General features: G+C 43.0%; 1 long non-coding RNA gene across 2 annotated transcripts in view; it reads left to right on the top strand.

Moving 5' to 3' along the window:
• The window catches only part of LOC142560856 (uncharacterized), a 63,599-nt gene that overhangs the window by 35,713 nt on the left and 15,032 nt on the right, over window positions 1-12,854 (top strand). Inside the window, exon 4 of one of the 2 annotated variants that reach the window (XR_012823449.1) lies at window positions 12,001-12,096. The exons of the other annotated variant lie outside the window; for it this stretch is intronic. This is a non-coding gene — a long non-coding RNA (uncharacterized LOC142560856). The remainder of the gene's footprint in view (window positions 1-12,000; window positions 12,097-12,854) is intronic. 2 annotated transcript variants of the gene reach the window in all.

Raw genomic sequence — 12,854 nt, 5'->3', positions numbered from 1 at the left:
AAGGCCCGAGACAAGTGTTTCGGAGCCAAACTCTCGGTCCTCCAGCACTTCAGAGAGAGAGCGATGGAGGTCGACACAAAAACCCCGGTGTCACTGACACCGAAGGCCACGCGCTCTCTAGAGCGCGGTAAGAGGTAACAAATCCCAACAACCACTCAAAATAAGAAAGCGATAACCTAAAGGTTATCGCTTATTTGTATAAGCCTTCTTAAATCCCTGTCACCTAATATCTCCCCTCATATTCTTTCCGTAGTGTCATTTCTTTCATTTTCAAAATGGCTTTTATTATCCATTGGAATTGTAGAGTTCTCGTACACAATCTAGGTGACATCAAAGACATCAACATCTTTTCACCAGTAGGTGCATGTCTTCAGGAAACAAATCTCGGTCCCAAAAATAGTCAAATTCTCAAAGGTTTCACCGTTGTCCGAAGGGACCGCGAATGTTCCAGCCGTTTGTCAGGCGGAGTGGCTGTAGTCGTGCAGGGCGGCACTCCTACCCGAAACGTCCAATTGAATACATCTTTAGGATCCGTAGCTGTCACCATTCTATCTTACAAAACCATCACCATTTGTTCGCTGTATATTCCAACCCACACCCACTTCACTACTAAACAATAAGAAAATCTAACAGATCAATTGCCGGAACCATTTGTTTTAGCAGGGGATTTTAATGCTCAGTGTACTCTTTGGGCAGCGTCAAAACTGACCAAAGAGGACAGCTAGTTGAAGGTTTTATCTGATCCAGTGATATCTGCCTTATAAATTCAGGTGCCCCAACGTACTTATCATCAGCTTCCCGCAGTTTTAGTTGTTTATATTTAGATTTTTGCTCACCATCTCTTTTTAATGATCTTAAGTCGGAGGCCCTCGACACGTCATATGGTAATGATCACTTACCAGCAGTCATTAAACTCTTGTCATCACCACCAATTCTAACCACTAGGCCACGCCAATGGAAACTAAAGCTCGCTAGCTGGCCGTTCTTTACGAAAAATTCTAAACTGGAAGATGTCTTTTGTCAGACCTAAGCGTTCATGAAGTTAACAAAAAATTTACTGAGGTAATAATCTCAGCGGTAGAAAAGGCGATACTCCAGTCATCGGGTATTGCGCGCAAAAAGCTAAACTCCTGGGGGACGAAGGAGTGTACCAACGTTAAAAAACAACAAAATAAGGCATGGAGAATACTACGGAGGTGCCCCACCTATTGCAACCTTTAGAACTTCAAACAAGCTAAAGCCAAAGGACGATTCATTAGAAGACAGGCTGAAAAATTATCATGGCAAAAATATATATCTACAAATAATAGTATGGTCACATCGAAACGAATGTGGGACCAGGTGAGGAAATTTAGAGGACAGTGCTCATCTTACACAATACCGCTACTAACGAGTCCAGGCACGCAAACAACAATACAAGAACAGGCAGATATACTTGGAGAACATTTCCGCGATGTATCGAGTTCAGGGAATTATACAAAGGAATTTTTTACAATACACACAGTCTGCTGAAAAACAGAAGCTGCCCACTATTGGCGCATCAAATGAACCGTACAATTCCCCCCCCCCCTTACACAACAAGAAATAAACAGAGTTCTTTCTGCAGGGAAAACCACAGCGCCAGGTCACGAGCGTATTCACTACGCCATGCTGGCTCACCTATCCCAAGCATCTGTAGACGCTCTCCTTAATTATTTAACTTATTCTGGGAATCTGGCATAATGCCGGAAGAGTTGAAAAAGGCAATAGTAGTTTCATTTCTAAAAGCTGCAACATCCGCAAACAGCTACAGACCTATTGCCCTCACAAGCTGTTTAGCAGTATCATATGAATGCATTATCAATATAAGACTCTCATTTATTTCAGAATCAAGAAACCTTATTGACCCCCACCAGTGTGGATATAAAAGGGGTTGTTCAACTACTTACCATCTTGTCCGTCTAGAACATGAAATTCCATATGAATTTTTACACCAACAACACTGTCTTGCAGTTTTCGATTTAGAAAAAGCCTATGTTACCACATGGAGATATGGAATTTTAAGAGACCTCGCTGACCTCGGCATCCGGGGTAAAATGCTGAACTTCCTAGCTGATGTTATGTATAATAGAACATTTCAGATTCGTCTGGGCCCAGTTCTATCTCATGCATTTAAACTGAAGAATGGTGTTCCACAAGGCTGTGTTCTCAGCACGACACGCTTTATAGTAAAATTAACTCAGTTAACAAGATCATACCGTCGTCTCTATGCACTCTTTATACGGAGACAATCTCCAAGAGGCTTGCCGTGCCTCATGTTTGCTATCCTGGGAAAGGCAGCTTCAACTCACAATAAATAAACTTACACAATGGGCTCACAAAAATGGTTTCCCTTTCTCCACACAGAACACAGTTACTGTTTTGTTCTCTAAGAAGCGAGGGCTACACAGCGATCCAGCCGTAAAATTGAATGACGTCATACTGCCGGTGAAACGAGACCATAAGTTTTTAGGAGTAACCTTTGACACCAAACTAAGCTTCCTAGCCCACATTAAAACACTAGAGATTAAGGGAAATGAAGCATTGAATATCCTCAAAGTTCTATCTCATAAGCGCTGGGGCTCCGACCGAACCTGTCTTTTACGTATTTACCGGTCTCTTGTGCGTAGCCTTTTAGACTACGGCTCCGTGGTTTACGGCTCAGTCAGACAGTCCTACATACAACGACTTGATCCAGTACATAACTTTGGACTGCGACTGGCAAGTGGTGTCTACAGAACTTCACCTTTTCAAAGTTTATATGTCGAGTGTAATGAACCCTCCTTACAGCAGCGCAGAGCCTTATTCAGTTTTTCCTACGTACTCAGAATTCAGTCATCCCCGCAACACATATGCTACAACATCCTCACGCAATGCAACTCACGCTTACACTATACAAATAAACCGAAGATGATTTCGCCCCTTGTCCTTCGGTATCAGCAATACTGTCGGGATTATGACATTCCCCACGAAGTCCTCCAGGTTGCCAAGAAACCACAATGGTTGGCCCCGTGTTACGATTTCACGCAGTTGTTCGACTGCGTGAAAGTTGTTGTTGAAAGCTGCGAGTTGTTCGGCAAAATGGCAACGTGAATGGGATTGTTGTGCCGACAACAAGCTACATCTCATGAAACCCATAGTTGGCGAGTGGAAGTCATGTTATCATCAGCAGCAGTTCATCGAAGTAGTTTTATGCCGACTACGCATTGGGCACACACACCTCACATATAATTATATACTTACGAAAGAAGACACACCAACATGCGAGAAACGTCAAGAACCACTAATAGTTATACACATTACTGACATGTACGCATATTGAAACACACAGACGAGCACTTTTGCACAATTTATATCAACTACACATACCTTTAGACCTTGCTCTAATTTTAGATGATGATCCGCTAGTCCCATTATGTGGCGTCAGTAAATTTCTAGATCACACTGGCTTTTTACATAAAATTTTGATTACTAACACAGCCTTTTTCTTCATAATCTAGATATTGAAACACGTCGTGTTTGGCGCAGCATAGCCTTAGCCGCTTTAGTGCCATTAAACCCCATTTAACTAACTATACACAGTTATCTATTAAAGGCATGCATACACAAGTTTTTAATAACTGTATTGCCAAGAGTGTATGCTGAGCACCGAAGGCGAAGCCATGTTAAAATGCCGATACTTTAAAGAATGCTACATTAGTAATATTACAGTAAGTGGTAAAACTCTACTTAATAGTCACTGTCTTTGATCTATGAGTTTCTAGGATTGCCATACAGGTATCATGAGCATATGGGCAGACTTTCGAAACAAATAATGCTGTTTCGCCCATCATGGTAGCGGATGCCCGTCATTTCTTCACCGATGAAAAAAAAAACAATGGAGGGGAGGCAGAGAAGGTCAGCACACACGATGGCTTTTTCTGACGAACATGCTTTCGCGTGAGAGTTCTGTGCCGTTCTAATGATTTGGACGCTGCAATCGGTGCCGGAAATGTGTGAGGTTTCTCTAAAGAGGTAGCTAAATCAACATTGCACTACACTGATATTTCACCTTTGGTTTTCTGAAAGTATTCTAATGCATCCTTGTTGCATAAGCCTGGAATCGTTGTGTATGTGCTCTTGTTTGCTCATAAGTATAACTAAATTCAAAATAAGTTTGGTTTATGAAAGTGCGTTTGTGTTGGGCTTGTGCTTTAGTCGTTTTTCTGTCTTCGCTATAATATATTTCATTCCAATGTCTTTGGTTACCTCCAGAATAGCCCCTCTACTACAGTTTAGTCAAGTCAGGACGAAGCGTCAAGGCGCAAATGTGTCTACAAATCGTCGCGTTAAAGTTTTAATAACTCGCGACCTTTGCTTTTTCATTGTGATCCTCAAACTGTATGCACTTATTCGATGTAGCTCTCTTGATCAACGCACTTTGAGAGCAATACATTAGGTGGCATCTTAACCTAGTCATCAGGAGCGACCCACTAAAATAGGCGCTCTTCTGTGAGTTGAAAATGGGAAATGCAATGCACGCCTGCTCCGTAGCGTAGATATCCGACTGACACATTGCCGCAAGATCACCACCATAGAAAAATACACAGCTGCGTTGTCCACGTCGCATATTATCTTAGAACCACGGGCCCTTTTATTCCAACTCATTTATCTTATCAGAAATCGTATTACAACCCATTTGGCAGCAGAGGCACCCTCTGCTACGGCGATATGCCTAACTTATTCATCGTAGTTCGTACAGTTTACAGCCGGTCTAGGCAAACTAGGATTTGCAGAAGCTGACTGGCGCGCATGTCAAATACAACGCTGATTGTTGTATTTGCATCGACGAGAAACAACTCAAGCGACACGTGCTTGAGGGACAGTTTTGCTTAAGCAGCAGCTGGACTTTGTGCCTTCTATTTGGCAGCAGATGGTGCAGCTATGCATTGTACCTAGCTTCATCACTGTAATCTGTAGAGGTAGCAGCCGGTCTACGAAAATCAGGTTTTACAGTGGCCGACTGGGGCGCGTGGCAGATACAACGCTGATTGTTGTATCTGACGTAAAAATTGTAACAGCGCAAACACACGCAACCACAAAGTAACAAGGACGAGACACAACGTTGCGGTTGCATGTGTTTGCGCTGTTACTATTTTTATGTCAAGTATGCACCAACTCGCCCAGAAAGAAGTTTTAATACTGTTGTATCTGACGCCATCGACGAGGAACAACTGAAGCGATACCTATCTGAGCGGCAGTACTACTTCCGCCGAATGAAAGGCACGAAAGGGTGAGGCTACGAAAACGTGCTGAACCTGTTCAACGTAATTTGTACAGGTTGGTCACCCAACACTTCTACAATTATTTATGTGCATCGTGCTGCTACCACTCCTGCCATTTGTTCACTTTTGTATTTTGTATGAAAGAGTATAATCAGGGCACAAAGAAATGTCCTGAATGTTCATGCATATACCAGAAATACTGATGTTTCTAAGGCATTTAGTGACCACTTTATTGCTTCTGTTAATTCTTGCAGCTAGTGCAGTGCCATCTATTTCACGTAGCTCATGCTCATTTCATCTCCGTCCTGTTTCACCGCGTGAAGTCTGTAGCGTTATTTGTTCCCTAAAACCAACTAGGCCTGGCCTTGATTTTATCAGCCCAGCTCATATGAAGCTTGTGTCTACTGATATCTCACGTGTCCTTGCTTATTCAAATAACAAAATTTTCTGTGCTTGTGTATCTCGAAACTTACATAAACTTGGTGAAACAATTCCCGTTTTCCAGAAAGGCAGAAGTGGAAATATTTGCAATTAACGTCCCATTTGTACACTGCAATTGTTAGCAAGAGATTTGCAAATTTGTCTATACTCGCCTCATGAAATAACTAAGTACAGGCTTATCGGTACCCTCTGGTTTGTGATCAGACATCGCTATTCAACTGGGTTAGCAATAGCCCATATAACTCACAAAATTAAACAGGGCATTGGTCGAGGACCAATTGTAAGGGCTATATTTATCCATCTGAAAAAGGCGTTTGACACATTACGTCGTTGCATTTTATAGCATAGGCTAGAGCAATCCGGCATCACTGGTCCACCTCCCGAACTTTTCCGCTGCTACTTGTGTAATTGTTCCATAGTTGTCTGTGTGGATTATCATTATTTTACGAATGAATTATTTCTCAGTGGAGCTTCTCAGGGTTCCACGTTACGTCTGTTGCTTTTCTTATTATTCAAAAATCACTTACCTAATATACCAATCTATACAGACTGCCTATTATATGCCTACGATACCACATCATACTCATCTCAAGGCCCAGTATATAACCGCTCTGCAATCTGCACTCAATAATGGTCTCTGCAACATCTACACGTGGTACTTAAACAAACTGCGTAGAAATCCAGTTACTCTAGAATAAGTAGTGGTAATTGCCATAGCGGTTTATTTGAATAATTATTTACTGTCAATAAATGAAAAAGTAAAATTTCTTGGTATACCCCTCGACACCAAGACACATAAAATACAACTGTAATGTCAGTTCATTACAGCAGAACGTGTTATTTGGTATTTATGTTCTCATAAAAACACGTGCATACTTAGCGCCGCATCTTGTTACTTGGTTATATGATGAATATATACGTAGCCATTTACCACACTGCTAGTCCACACGGGGAAATGCATACTCTAATCACATCAAATGTTTAGAACGTCTTCAAAACCAAATAATGAAAATCATGACATTGCCCGCGTAATAGCCGTCTTTGTATTCTACCCCTTCGGTACTTAATTCAAGATAAGTTATCGCGTCTCAGTCTCGCTTCTTGATTATGACATATTTACGGATGCCCTTCTTTGTGTTACATCGCTAATTGATTCAACAACACATCTTCAGAACGAAATAACCGCCTTTTACCAAAATCACGTCAAATTATAGATAGTTTACCCTCAGTTGTATGACTGCGTCGCATGCAAATGCTAGATAAAAAAAATAACGCCTTTGGAGTTCATTAAATGCAAACTAAAAATAGAATTCTTAGAAGTTCTGCATTTTCTGCGTTCTTTCTTTCTTTTCTTGTTCTTTCTTTTGCCGATTTCTTCTTTTCATTTTTTTTGTGGACGCGTCTATTAGCATTTCTGCGAAACTTTCTAGAATATATATATATTTTTTCAGTCTTGGCGTTTATGTTAATTTTAAGCACGTACATTTATGTTTTATTGTTATAAATTCACCGATTGATACCATCTTGACATTCTGCTTTATGACTGTGTTATCTAATCATAGCGAAATAACCTTTTTTGAACGCAGTTCTTAAGTTATTCCTTTATCTTGTGATTTTGTACGTATGCAACATTCTGCGGCGTGCAATAAATTATTGAATGCATGCTGCTCTTGTTTATGCCATCTTCTATGCATAGTGAAACAAGAGATCTCCCGTACAGTTCTACTTTGGGATCTCCTAGTTTACTGCTTGAAATGCACGATTGTTTCCTTTTGCGCTACAAGCTAGCTTTAAACAAACAAGCAAACTTTGATCTCTCGGTACGCTTTCTTTGGCCGCACTTGGTGACGTCGAGCGGTGATGCGAACAACGGTGCCGAACACATATCGATGTGTGTTCACTACGCTGGAGGCACAGAACTAAACAGTGTTTATTTTTCTTGCTGTCTCTTGATCACATCACCCACTGCCTTACTGTGTATCAAATACAACATCTGAGGTATTTGCATGTTCAACGATGCAACTATTCATGGACAAATACCATGCCAACGCTGGTATTTGTCCCATGCCATGCCAACACGACAGCCGAGGTGAACTTTGTGAAGTGCTTTGTCATGGAGAAGATAGCTAATGAACCGCAGCCCTGCTGCTTTTTTTACTATACTCTCTACGGCGGCTTGGAAACAAACCCCGCTGGTTTTATTCTTCTCATTACTGATCTCCTGGGATACAGAAAGCCTGTGGAGTTCGTTCTATCCCATTACCAATTTGGCCCATTGTCTTAAGCTGTTGTTGTTAGGACGTTGTTAATCTTTGGTAGGCTAACATGCGAACCAAAACAAGCTACACTCACCACAATCATAACGGCGAGCACGATCGTTGGTCGTCTAAAATCTGATCGATATTACTCGTCGAGGACTGTGACTTAATCGCTCGTGCTCGTATACATTCCAGAAAGTACTCTAGTCATGTCACGCATACAATATGAATTCGCAACCTTCGGCCAGAACACAGAGAACAGATATAATCAACGCTAACGTTAGAGTAAGTTCCAAATCACGCAGGAGTCTTTTGCGCTTAGCAATAGCAGACCGTTGGCAGCTGAAATGCGGTTCCCGGAAAAAGGATCAATAGTTACATGTGTCAGTTCACCCTGTTAAAAAAACATCTTAATGATGCTTCTACTATTAGAAAAGCGGCAAAACAATGCACAGGGAGGAACGAAAAATTACAAAATGACAACAGGACGAAGCCCTCCCCCAAACTTCTTCAGCGTGCGTTTAATGTTTTGAGAGGCACCACGTGGACAACTTGAGGACGCGAGTGGCGATCCTATGATTTCCTGAAGCTGCCCGGCACGACCACATAAAATATTGGGCCAATACGCCGTAACATCCTGCGTGGTACGAAATAACGTCGAAGTAGGTTTTAATTTAGTCCAAGTTGGCGTATCAAAGTCCAAATTCAAACACACTCACCGGGGTCGTCTTCCGCAGAGCTTCGTCGAAGTTTGTAGTGTCGGCTGGCCGTCCTGTGGTGATCTTGATGAGCATTCGGTTGAGCTCTCCGGCTTCTGCGGCACGTAGTAGATGAGCGATGACGTTGAAGTTGTTTCAGTCAGTGACATGCGGTAGCACACCGTCGAGTGTCTCGCTGTGTTCCTTCGGTAAATCAGCTTGAATGCCGTCATGTGCGCTGTTTCTTTCACCGCCGTGTTGTAAGCAAATGTTACGTTTCGAAGTATGGCATCCCATGTCTTGTGTTGGACGTCGATGTACATGGCAAACATGTCGGCGAGGGTCTCATTTAGGCGTTCCGTAAAGCCATTTGTTTGTGGCTGGCCTGTGGTTTTCATAAGGTGACAGGTGTGCCTGTATTCCAGAATGGCTTGAGTTATCTCCGCTGTAAAAAGTGTGCCTTTATATCTGATAAGACACTCTGCAGCACCATGTCGTAGCAGGATGTTCTTGCCGAAGATGTTCGCCATTTCGGCCGCACTGCCCGTAGGCATAACTTTTTTTATGGCGTTGTTACGGCCCTAATCGGCCGTGCGCATTCTTTAGGGGCTCCGCACAAGACAGTTCCTTCACCAGCGGCCGTCGAGACGGTGACTGGGCCCGATACGAACTGTGTCATGCCAATTCATAACTGACAAGCAAATTAATTTGATTTGTACAAAGTGAACATATGATGCCATAGTTATTGCTGAGACAAAAAGAGATTTTTGTACCGCGAAATGATAACGGTAGCTTGGGTGTGCTATGCTTACACCCTTCAGAGCACTGAGAAATTTGGAGATGATGCATACAGAGCACAGAGCCAGAGTATGCTCACTGTGTGTGCACATCACCGCTGTGGCGCACTGTGCACATACTGGGCGTGCAGAGAGTAGTGCATCCAGGGACGATTCAAAGGCAATAAATTTTCGCTTCTTGTGTGAGGTCAGCGGTGCATGTTCTTCATTACTTCTGAAACGCGGAAAGCCATATGAATGTTCCATCTTGATAGTTAAAAGATCTTTCTAACTTAGTGAGGGTGACTGTCCTCGGATAGGATAAATGAACAATCGATGTTCTCTGTCAAATTCTCCTTGTCAAATCCTGCATTGATTGAATAGAAATGGGGCTCTAATACTGGTGACGATGTTCGTGGCCCCTCAATGGCGCAGGCATGGACAGCACTTAAGACTGTGCTGCTGGCCGTTTGCATTTCTGCAGAGGATCATAAACAGTTTATAAATCACATAGGGGATCACCTGATGAGCTTATAGTGAATAAGCAGCAAATAGCAACCGAAAAATAAAGCTCTGCAAGTAATGAGTGGAGAAGAGAAAAGCGCAGAATTCTGCCCAATGGATAAAAATATATACCCCGAATGTGACAGATAATTGTCTTTCTAACTGCTGCACCTAACGAAGTTTTAAGGTTTCACCCTTTATTGCCGCAGCGACTGCGATAGAAGATGCATCACGGATTGCGCGTTTGCTGATGCTCGATCCTTGTCTTGATGTGCACCTAGATGCTCGTCATTAGATTTGATTGGGTCCTCATTCTCCGCTGAAAAATTTGGAAAGGGGCGCGTTCCAACAAGTCACAAAAAACATGATAATTCTTCTTTGTTGCACAATCACCTATTTCTCTGTTATGCACTGTTTCTTCCTGGTCTTTTGTACAACTCTCCTGCATTAATCAGCTTTTAAATGTGATAATAAGAAGAAAGGAGGTTTGGCCCAGCTGATTTTTCATGATTAAATCCACGTATACTGTTCATAATAATAACCACGTACCTACAATATGATAACATTCATGCAGAGTGCTAATTCAATCCCCAGAATTCGCGAAGCTGCATTCCAGCGGCACTCTCAGCGGCTCACTCTGAAGCCAGAAAGGTGCCGCTTCGCTTACGATGACGTTCTGTTCCTAGGCCACGCCATCAGCAAATCCGGAGTACGCCCCGACCCGCAGAAAACAGCTGCCATCACAAAGTTCTACACTATTCGCGTCGCGCGTACATGCAATCAGATTACACTAGTTGCGGTGAAAGACAGTGGGCGGAACCATCGATAACATTCCAGAAACTTCTTTTACATGCAGGCGCGTCCTGCGCTGCGCGATATCTTTTGTTAGGCGGTGAGAAGTGGTCGCCCGATAAAGATAAAGAAGTACACGTGTCAATATAATATTGAGTTGCATGGCAAATCACCATTGTGAACTCAGTGGAAAGCTTCTGCGGCGCTATTCCGCGTGGTGTACGATGATTCAACATCTTTGTGTTATTTAATCTTTGTGTAATGTAGTAATATGCTTCGCCTGAAGGTGTCACCTAACACATACGGCATAGCGCGAAGCCAGACCTCGATCACATAATGCGCATTGACTCATTGGAAACGCTTAACGCAGGTTGCGGCTTTATTTTAAGTATATTTGATTGCGTTGCTTGTGTGTATTTTTAGGCTTTGCGAGATATTAATATATAGCAGAAGAACTGGAACCGCGTGATGAGGTTCCATGACCACGCTCACCTCTATCGTTGTAATTTTGTGATTGCTAAGCAATAGATCGCCAAATTGACAGTTACACTCTGAACTTACACCTTTGGCAGTACTTACTGTTTCTTATCGTCGGTGCAATGCCGTACTACCATCGAGCTCATGCTGTTACTGTACCGCAGATACCACGGTTTCAACGTCAGCGAATGCTTCATGATTCTCCCAAAATTTCACAATAGGTGGTTTCATTAAACAACCGTTTGCACTCTTACTACTGCACAGTCTTATCCTGGTGTATAGGACCACGAATGACATCTACAGGGATAAAAGTAATGTGCTGTCCCAACACATATGTATAATGTGCGTAGGGGGCACATCAAATACCCGAGAATCAGGAGAGAGCCGTTTGATACACAGTAATCTTCAGGCAAGTATGGATTTCCATTTATTATAAAAAAGCGCTTTTCAGTAGCCTGCCTTAAACAACAGTGCGCGCCGAGAGATCTCTTGCACACCGCTGAGAAAACCTTGCTTTCACTAAGCATGCTATATAGGCATATCATGCACTCTCGTTTTTACTGTATATTGTGTCTTAAAATGTCAAACTGGTTCTCATATGTATGCGAGAAGATTGAATATTGACACAAAAAATCTGCTGGTATTAATTGAACATGACAGCCAACATCCTAACGCTTGTCCACATGTTTTAGTTTATATAGATATGTATATCATGGGGGGCCGGAGCAAGAACCAACGTCTCGCACCAGACTAATGCATCGTGCAATTGCAGGTGTGACAGTCTACTTGTTCGCCGTACACAGGAAAAAAAATACGCCAACATGCCCTTTCCTCAGTGTTGTGCGTTCCACTTTAAAGATTCAGTAAGGTACGTAAGTTCTGAAAATTTCGATCAAACGTACGGTTTTTCCCGCAGCGTTTGCAGTTCCGCGCTATATAGTTGATAACCATGAGGACGTAAGCATCGAGGAAGTTTAACATTTGTTAGTATCATGGTACGAGAATAGCATACAAGTTGACACTTGCTGAGGAGTTGCGGAGTGGGTGCCAAGGCTCCTCTCTCTCGCTTTTTTCTGACCACGCTGTGGCCTATCGGGGCGTTGCCAATAAGTCCACAGATGGCACCGCAGCTGCATGTTGCGTCGTTGCAGGCGGACGCTGGGAGTCGTTTCCTTTCAGGCCGCACACCCCAAAGGCACACTCAATGACCCAATTAGGCGAGAGGCTCATAGAAGAGCGGCACCTACTCAACGAATTCATGGCGCAGCTCGTTAAACCGTTGGCGTCAAACGCGTTCATTGAAAAGTGGCACATTCTTGGGGGGAAACATGGAAGCAGACGTACCCAATGCATTTAAAGCGCAGATTGCTCAAGCGTCGGGCTGTTGTGAAATCATTGTGAAGCAGGTTCGATTCGCCTACGCGTGGGCTAAATACAGACGTTTTCAATGGTAGCTTCGCCTGGCTGAAATCTCTCGCGGCAAAATTGCCTGGTAAAAATGCAGCCGTGCTCCTCTCAGGCTGCACTGCTGCTACCGCATGTTGCATGCCACTGCACACGCTTGAACCGTTTATCAGAGCCACCATAAATTCGGCGCTGGGCGCAGCTGCGATTGCACAGAGAATG

This window comes from Dermacentor variabilis, chromosome 10 (genome assembly GCF_050947875.1).
Source record: "Dermacentor variabilis isolate Ectoservices chromosome 10, ASM5094787v1, whole genome shotgun sequence".
Classification (NCBI taxonomy): Eukaryota; Metazoa; Arthropoda; class Arachnida; order Ixodida; family Ixodidae; genus Dermacentor; species Dermacentor variabilis.
The sequence above is the reverse complement of the archived record's forward strand: the minus strand, read 5'-3'. Positions and strand labels throughout refer to the sequence as shown.